Genomic DNA, 10,000 nt, shown 5'->3' on the forward strand with positions numbered 1-10,000 from the left:
CCACCCTTCTGCCTTATCACCCCCCTGCAGCCTGGCCCGCCTGTCTCAGACCTGATACCACCAAAACACCCATTACGTCACCGTCACCACCTCACACCCTCCCCCCTGACACTGTTCCACAACAACTCCTCTCCTCAAACCGCCCTACCTATGTCAGTATTATTATTGCACCAACAGTCACGGCCAGGGGAGGCTGGTGGAGGTAGAAATCAGAGGACAGGCTAATTTTAATGCACACATGTTTGATACCATTCCTCATTCAATTCCATACATTACGTTGAGCCCCGTCCTCCGACCTCTACCTCCACGAGCCTCCCCTGGTCAGGGCTAAACCTCTCCCTACCTCTCGCCCAGCCTGATGAAGTACTCTCACGCCTGAAACACATATCTACATCATTACCTAACCAACTCTGACATAGGTTCTTTTACTTGGGGTTCAATATGAAACTAGTCACATTAATTCAGTTAATCCCAAAAATATAATATGTTGCCTGTTTGTTGCAAGACAAAGTTCCTGACGGATTAATAAGCATTGTGTTCTATTCTAATAATCACATAGGAACGTTGAAACAAGCATAATCTGAGGAAATATATCATTTATCAAAAAAATCAAAAAAATCAAATAAAACAATAATATATTTTATATACCCTGATGCATAATGAAGGGAGACGACATAAAGAGCCAGTGGAGGAAGAATTTATGGTGTATTTTTGGTGAATAAAGTCACCCTTGGCACTCTAGAATGTTGACAATTTGGATGACTTTATTCACCCTCGGCACTAAATGAGTTAACCTTTAACCAAACTGAAGGGAGACAACATCAAGAGTTAGTGACTCAAGAACCTGATGCAACAATACCCACAGCAGGAGCATCTAAACACTTTCCTCTTTAAGTACCTCAATCATGACCATCTCTGGTTACTGGTGGGCTGTGGTGATGATGGTGATGATGATGATGATGATGATGATGGTGATGATGATGATGATGAGGATGATGATGATGATGTGTCTCTCTGAGGTTTCACCACTGTGCATCTAAGCTGTTTATCGCCGTCTCTGCTAACATAAACCACCCATCTGCTATAAACCAAACACATAAAAACTTTTCCCACTTCTCCCCCCATCCCTCCATCCCTCCACCCCTCCCTCACTCCACCCCTCCATCCCTCCATCCTTCCCTCCCTCCACCCCTCCATCCCTCCCTCCCTCCATCCCTCCATCCCTCCTCCCAGCTTCCTGGCACTCCGGCGCCCAGAGAGGGGTGTTCTGGGTACTCCAGTGGTGAGGTAATCCACTCCAGATGTCTACAAATCGTCCCCTGCTAATTGCTATTGTATTTACTGGTGCCGCTTTGGGACTTTTCTGGGTTTTTGATATTCTGAGCTACAGAGCCAGGGCTGCAAGGCTGGGAAGGGGTGGGGGGGGAGGGGGAAGGGAACGCGCCCAGTTTGAGGTGTGTGAGGTTGGGGTTGGGAGGGAGCTGAGAGTGCAAAGCGAGAGGAGAGGTAAACTGGGAAGACACAACAGAAACAGGTTGGGATAAGATCAGCTAGTCAGTCGTAAACAGACACAGATGTTCTCAATGTCTCAAAAACGTCTATTGGCTTTAGTTAGGGGAGTCTTTATTCTCTCTCTCTCTCTCTCTCTCTCTCTCTCTCTCTGTCTCTCTGTGTGTCTGTGGGTGGGTGTGTGTGTGTGTGTGCGTGCATGCGTGCGTGCATGCGTGCGTGCATGCATGTGTGTGTATGTGTGAGCCATGTTGTCTTCCCAGCAGCCTCTAGGCTTAATGAGGACTAATCAGAAGTGTTGCGGGCGGGGCCTGGGCGGGGCCTGGGCTGGGCCTGGGCGGGGCCACGGCTCTCAATCTGGCTCAGCTCTTGTTGTGTCTGCAGAGGGCGCGAGGCATCAGTAGGGACACCTCTCACCCCAGCCATGGACTGTTTGCCCTCCTCCCATCTGGGAGACAGTACAGGAGTCTCCGTTCCCGCACCAGCAGGCTCAGGAACAGCTTCTTCCCTGCAGCTGTTACTCTGCTGAACTCAGAATCCCGGCTATAGCCCAGTCCCCCCCCCCCCCCCCCCATCTACCAGCCTCCCCCCCCCTCCACCCCCCAACAAGAGGAACATTGACTCAGAGTATCAGGGTACCCTCCCCCCATACCTCTACTGGCTGCACACTGAGGACTTCAATTTAGCTTTTGCACTACTGCTTGTTTGCACATACCATATTTATTATATCGTTCTCTAATTATTCATCTTACATATATGTAACATACCACAAGACCTATTGCCCTTGTTCAACTGTACATATCGATATCGATATATGTACATATTGATATTCGTCAAGTATATTCGCTTATTATATTCATTTATATATATTGACTGTAATACCTTATACTGTAATACCATGCACTGTCTACAATTTCATGTCTTTTGCACTATGCCACTATTTGCACTATCTGGCTAGATGCCAAATTGCATTTCGTTGTCTCAGTACTCAATAAAGAATCTAATCTAATGGTGGTTTTATGAGTTGATTTCTGGGACAGAAAGAGAGGGAGGAGGGGAGGAAAGAAGAGGGGCGAGACGAGGGGTGGAGAGGAGAGAGAAAAGATTGGGAGAGAGGAGGCAAGAGACGAGTGTGGTTGAGAGAGAGAGAGGTGGGGAAGAGAGGAGAGAGAGAGAGGAATTAGGGGAACAGAGGAAAGAGGATGGGAAGAGAGAGAGAGAGTGAGAGAAGAGAGAGAGACAGGAGGGGAAGAGGAGTTACCACAGTATTACATGACCAAAGGGTGCTTTAAAATCGATCTAAACGTCTCAATGACAGACCACCACTCCACTGCAATCAACCTGAATGTACTGTAACCCAACCACACGGTGCTCCAAACACATAAACACTCACACAGTCAAAGAAGCCTCTGATTTATACTGGGAAACCGTTTTCTCTTCTGTCCTCCCCCTCTCTTTCTCTCTTTTCTCTCTTTCTGTCGTTTATTCTCAGGCACTTTGTATGTGGTGTTCATTGTGGTGTGATTGAGAATGGAACGTTTCCACTAAGTGATGTGGGAAGATTTACGTCAGTCAACCGCAGCTAGCGGATGAGTTAGTTTGTTAAAGGGGCAATCTGGGATTCAAACAACAACAAGTGGTCTCCCCGCCGCTTTCTTTTAGTAAACAGCTGAGGGATGGAGTTGGAGAAATGTAACCACTCTCAAATTCATGGACCGAGCTACAGATGCAAGAACTGACCGTCCATGAGACTTTCAAAACTCAAAATGATATTTTTAACCATACTTTGAAGTTATACAGTGTTTGTTTACAATTACGATGTTCACAAACAATGGAGTAAAACAAGCTTATATTTAATTTTAGGTTCTGATGGGGTCAGATAAGTCAGCCATTTATAAGTTATAATCTTCAGGAATCAATGGCTATATATAATTAATTTAAAAGTTAAAAAAAATGTATGTACCAATCCCAGATTGCCCCTTTAAAGTAGCCCTTGCTACAACAGAACAAACTACTTAAATAGAGTTGCTCACGGAGATCATATTATATAATAATTGTCTTATCATTTCTGTGGAGAAATGATAAGACATGCTCTATATACTTGTGTAGTAATGATGTTATAATATTGTTGTTGTTGTTAGGCTACAGAAGTGACATAGGTATGTTCCTTAAACCAAGTTAATGCACTTAATCAGTGCATTAGGTTGTCCTATATGGTGAAGTCAGTGTGGTGTTACCCACATATAGACTTAGGTCAGTCTTATAGTATATGAAATGTTTCCTGCCAAAGATATAGATATTTTGAGGTGTACCAGGAAAACTGTTCCTCAGGAAATATATATATATATATCAACCAACTGCATATGTAGCCAATCTAACTGTCCCTGCAACGTAGCTAACACTAATGTCCAGAGAGTTCTCATTATTGTGTTCAGGAAAAATCAAGAGTTAAATCTTATTTTCCAAAAGCTCTCCAGTTGGCTAGTTTTGTGCCATTTGAGATATACTTCATATAGATTTTTTTTTTATGGATATATTTAGCATTAGACAGAGTTCTGTAATCAAACAGCTATTTTGTTATGATTTCTGACATCTTAACCTACACGTTTCATGGTGTAAAAAGAGCTACAAAGGTTTGTTATAAATAGCTGGATTATAACTGATCCATGATGTTACAATAAAATGTTGGATTTTATAAATCTCTGACTATAACATTTCATCATTCTAGCTATAAAGCTGAATCTGTAAGCTTTTTAAAGTGGAGATAATAATGATTAAAAGATGTTTCATTTCCACAGAAAATCCCAAATGATGATGAAGGACATCTTGAATGAATGTAAATGAAGCTAAATGAATATCAAAACACAAACATTATGCTCTTATTACATGATATCCTAGCCCTTTGTCCATGCAGTAATATCAACAGAAATAGAGAGAAGCTTTTATGCAGACTCCATGTTTAAATATTTCCATTTGAAAGATTTTCCAAATAGTCTAAACCTTTCCAAAGCTAAGAATGTTTCTTTAGAAACATTAACACAAAATAATACAGTCACAAAATAAATACAAGCCATGTAAAACCTTTATTAATGACATCAATTCCAATTCAATGTGTTCTATTGAAGCACAAATAGGCACATCATTTCAAAAGATTTAAAATAAATATCTATGTGTTAAGGACATGAGAAGATATAAAACATGACGTGTAAGTAAGAGTACTGGCTCTTTTTTCTGCAATTGTGCAAGATGGCTTTTAGAAGCTAATTATTAGCAGGAATGAATTGGGAATGCGTTTGATCTTCCTAGCCTATTATTTATGAACAAAAGAAACAGTTAGAATTAGATTATTTCAATGTTTCAAACGTTAGTGGAATATGTTCAAAGCATGAAACTACTGCATTTAAAGAAATGACATATTTATAGAATTATTTATTTGCACTTAAAGCTGCCATGCATTGTATTTATTGGAGCCAAAAGTAGATTCGTTTTTATTAAACACCTAAATACTTAAAAGTCGGACTAAGTCATTAAACAGCTGTTTATCATTGTTTTCTCCAGTTATAATAGTAATTCTGAAACTTCATTTTAAACTCTCTACTCTTCGCATATTTCTAAAAACAACCCCCCATTCGGTGTCCAACTGCCTGGTATTTATCACTCCAAATGATGATGAATAGTTGTCTTGATACTGTTCATTGCCTTTGGTGAAACCATCCTTCACATGTCACTAGCTAGCCCCTTCATATCCCCAGAAACCAGATCAACAATATAACAACAGGTAGCAAGACGGGGAGGTAGTCCCTCCGAACAACAAAAACGTGTTTTCCCCCCTCTTGCAATGCATTGAACACGCCGAAAGCCTTATTGAAGACTCCTACTCCCCCTCCCCCTACTCTCTCTCTCTCTCTCTCCTTCTCTACCCCCCCCCCCCCCCTCTCTCTCTCTCTCTCTCTCTCTCTTTCTCTCTCTCTTTCTCTCTCTCTCCTCGTACACAAACACGTCCAGCGGCGGATTGGGAGCCCGTGGAAGGGGAAGGGGACGAGGAGGGGGTTGGGGGTTGGTTGGGGGGTAATGAGGAAACGGGCTGATCTGCCCTGGAAGTAATTCTTTCGCCCCAAAACACAAGGTGAAACGGGACCACCGCAGCATCGCACGTGGGACCCGCGCTCCACATTCCAGAGTTGATGGCATTCTGAGCGGAGGGCTCGAGCTTCTTGCTCTGACAGAACTATACCTCACTTCACTGTGAGGCTATTTATGGAACAGAGAACCTGTGTAGCCACAGATATCATTAAAAGTTATAATAAGGGTTTATTATGATGTGTTCATGTATTTAGACATGATCCATATTTGAATTAATGCTTGCTCAAATTATAGTACAATTGTTTGAACTTATATCCAGTGAAAGGCAATTGAATGATTACACTTTTATAACCTCTTAAAACATACATTGGCCGCCAACAATAGTGAACATGACTTCGAGTATGATAAAGTATTATTTCAAAATAATAGAAATTATGAATATTACAAAGATGCAAACATGAAATTCCTATAGGACACAATTTGTTTGAAATTATTCGTTCAGTAAAATGAAACAAATCAACGGATAACTATGCCAACACGAATAAAGCTACAAGTGTATCGGATTTACTTTCCAGAAATCATACATTATTTGAGCTCTATCCTGCCAACACGTTAGGAATTACAGACTATTAAAGACATGAGATAGCCTGTTGAAACAGGTATGAAACAACCATTTAAACATTCCTGTAAATCTCATTTACATAAAAGGGTTGATGAAACAATGATGTGTTGTCATTGAAAATGTCTTTATTGTAACATTTAGTAAGCTAAACCAGAGGCAATTCCTTTTAAGTAATATCAAATTAATATATTACCCTAAAGTGCATAAACTATCGAAAAATAAACGTTTACATTCTTAAAATACTTCGACCTGTTGATCAAACTAATATGTAGCCTAAAATGTTAGATATCTGAGATTGTTATAAAGGCTTATTTAGCTAATTTGTTTATCCTATTTGACATCCAATTGGATATAATAATAACTCATCAAAAGTTATAATAACTCTACTATTTATAAATGATAACATATTCGACTGCGGTTTAGATTCTATACGTGTTATGTATTGATAATATAGTCAAACCCACTGCGAAAAAAAGAGTAAGCATGTCCCCCAGTAAAAAAGTTTGTGAAAGTGGCCTGACGTCACACTCCCACAATGCTCGCGCCCCATAACTCTGCTGCAGCCTGAGGAGAGCGAGACACACTCAGGCCCCGAATATAGAAAAATTATAGAAAAAATTGGAAAAAATAATAAAACAACAGATCGAGGGGAGAAAGACCGGGAAAGGTGGCGTGGGGTCTCCCACGGTACGTTTGCGTATAGTCGGCGATGGAATGTTACCGGGGATCAATGTGAAATTGACTAATGCGGTGCTGGAAACTTTTTGGTGGGTAACTGCTCGTTTTTTGTAAGACCTGATAATGTGGCTCTGCACGTTCTGATGTGTGCATGTTTTTTTAATAAGATTTTGATTATTACCGCAACTTTATCCGATGATGATCGATAGATTGATGTTCACGAGGGTTTAAATGACAGTAAGCCGCTGTTGTTGTCCTGCAAGAGAACGTGGTTTAATTTTGCTTATTTTGTGGAAGTATGTAAGCATCGGGGGTATTTAATTTTTAATTACGCGATCGTCTCTCCTCGCTCGAAGCTTTGTCGATAAATATGTTGCCAATGTTAATCATCGAAGTTGTAAACATGATGCATTTGGTCAAGGGTGGCCTTGGCCGTGATGATTGATGTTTAGTGCGAGTTTTCTGCGAATTGTTGAATTTTAAGCAATTTCCGAATATTTCTCATGTTGAGCATGCCTTTGCAGAAGAGCGAGGGAGATAGAGGTTGAGGGAACGTCCCTAGTGTGTGTTGGAAAGACTAGAACACTCATAAAAGTAGATACACTACATACCCAATGTTTACTTGCATCAGATCCTAATTTATGGAAGTTGTTAGTTGATTTCTAGTTGCTCATAACCATCACGTTAAACAAGTGTAGAACTATCTGTTTTCCTTCGACAGTAGCTGCTTCCATGCTCTAATGGCATATGTGTTTGTGACATTTGTTTGTCGGATGTTTCGGGTCGTATTGAGAGGCGATGTGACTTTTGTGTCTCTTTCCTTGTGTGTGTGCCTTGTCGGAGTAAATAACGAGCTCCGCTAAGGGAGGTGGAGGGTGGGCCATGCTTTGGGTGAGGGGACTCATTACATATGCACTTGTTATTGTTTTTGTTGTCGTTTGTGTCCGTGAACTGTGTTATTTCGTTTCATACTTTTATGTCAAACAATAGTCTGGAAAAACAGGTTGTTTGAAGCAACATGTGGTTCTTTATCTCCAGAGTGTGATCTTCATAATTAGCTTGTTGAATATTTTGGATATGAGGCCTAATTTGGTCTTTGAGATCTCCATGTCTTTTATACGTGTTGATGTATATTCTAACCGCTAAAAGTCGACTTCCTGTGGTTTTCGAGGTGCCAGTAAAGTAGCTACACGGTAATACCTGCATTAGACAGTACTGTAGCAACAGATGAGCTGGAGAGCTGAGAGGTCATATTAATAATCATCATCAATCAGGCCAGCCCACGTTGCTGCTCCCATTCCTACTGCAACACAATGTACAACATTGAGCAACACGTCACAACACCTGTAAACTCAGTGACTTGTATGTCTCCACTCCAGACGTGTTTTAGTGTCCCATTTTAACCTGATGAGTTTCCCCCCGTCGTTATTAAGCCGTTTATTAATGTAACTTGTCAATGATTTAATGTTTATGACAGCAATTATAGCGACAGTGTAAACATAGATATAAACTAATTCATTTGGCAACATTGTACGCGAACAACAAACGTCGTCGAAAAAAGAAACAGACATTATCAAAATACAATCTGAATCCCTACATATAAAGATCACCAACCAAAATGTCTTACATTGTGGTCGGTTTAGGACAGATCAGAGATATTGGTCATAGTGGCAGGTCTGACGCCAGCGTGCTCGCTCTCCATCAAGGCCTCGTTTCCACCGCCTCGAGCCACATAATAAGGAAATGGAAGTGATCGTCACGAGACAATGCGTTTGTTATTGACAGTTGCAGTGTGCAAGTTGAGACGCATATGGTGATGTTAGTGGCTCTCTCATTATTCCAGTCTTTTGAAAAGGAATCCTCACAATAGATTTAGGTCGATTTATCATTGTCATCAAGACTGGAGTCAAAATTAAATACAGTTTAAGTTCTGTTCGATGTGAGCTGTTGTTGTTGTTATATCAAGCCGGGATACGATAGATATTTAGACTTGTATAATAGTTTAACTTACCTCTGTAGTAGTGATGTAGTAGTCTGCAACTCCACAACGAATGAAATTAGTTTATTTTATTTGTATATTCAATAAAACTGCTCAAAACAAACTATTATAATTTATGATAGGAATACTCTCATAAGGATAATCGTTTATTGGAATAACTTTTAAAATAATTCCCTTGAACAGAAGTCAGTGTTTGACACAGAAACAGCCATATAGAGTATGTAACTAAAGTTGACTTCATGTATTTATTTTCCTTATTCTTAATCATAAATTGTTGATTTTTTAATTGATCATCACTTTGAATTCTTTTGTAAACAAACGTTCCTGTACCTTAACTGGTGCAGGTTCTTACACATATTGCATCACATTACTTCTGCCCATGTGCTATGGAGGCAAGGCTGCATGTTCCATGTTTGCCTTTGTGAAAGAGAGAATGTGTTTGTGTGTGTGTGGCGTCTGTGAGCCTGTGAGTGTGTTTGTGCGCCTGTGTGTATGTGTAGCGATGTGTGTGTATATTGATGTGATGTGTGTGTGTGTTCATACGTTTGTGTGCCTGAGAGTGTGTGCACGCCTGTGTGTATGTATATTGATATGTGTGTGTGTGTATATGTGTATTGATGTGTGTGTGTGTGTGTGTGTTCGTGTGTTTCTGAGCCTGAGAGTGTGCGTCTTGATGTGTGTGTCTCTGCATGTTTGCGCGCCTGTGTGTGTGTGGCAGAGGGAGGTCTCCTCCTCTGAATGTATCCCAGAATGCCGAGCAGCTCTCTGTGGGCAGCAGCAGGCTAATTTCCATGAGAAAAGAGCATCAGAAGGGTTAATGGGAGGTTCAGCCCTCACAGGGGACAAACGCTAGTTAATATCCAGAGAAGAATCGGAAAAGCTCTGATCCCTTTCTTTGTATCTCTCCACCTTGTAGGGGGAGAGGAGAGGATTGGGGGAGAGGCGAGGGGGTGCTGGGGGAGAAGGGGGCAGGGGGGCAGTGGACAGTGGGTTCATGGTAGAATGGTTGTTGTTAGCGTTACAGGGCGGCAAGAAAACAGTTGTGTTTGTTATTTTTTCAAGACAGCATGAGCAAAACAGATAGAGTGAGAGACTGAGAAATGTGTTTA

The 10,000-nt window shown here is 41.0% G+C and overlaps 1 protein-coding gene across 1 annotated transcript in view; it reads left to right on the forward strand.

The window, feature by feature from the left end:
* Positions 1-6,777: 6,777 nt before the first annotated feature.
* The window catches only part of plagl2 (pleiomorphic adenoma gene-like 2), a 22,221-nt gene continuing 18,998 nt past the window's right edge, over positions 6,778-10,000 (forward strand). The window contains exon 1 of the mRNA XM_083675718.1: positions 6,778-6,981. The gene's annotated coding sequence lies outside the window, so the exon portion shown is untranslated. The remainder of the gene's footprint in view (positions 6,982-10,000) is intronic.

This window comes from Argentina silus (assembly GCF_951799395.1).
Source record: "Argentina silus genome assembly, chromosome: 8".
In the NCBI taxonomy this organism is placed as follows: Eukaryota; Metazoa; Chordata; class Actinopteri; order Argentiniformes; family Argentinidae; genus Argentina; species Argentina silus.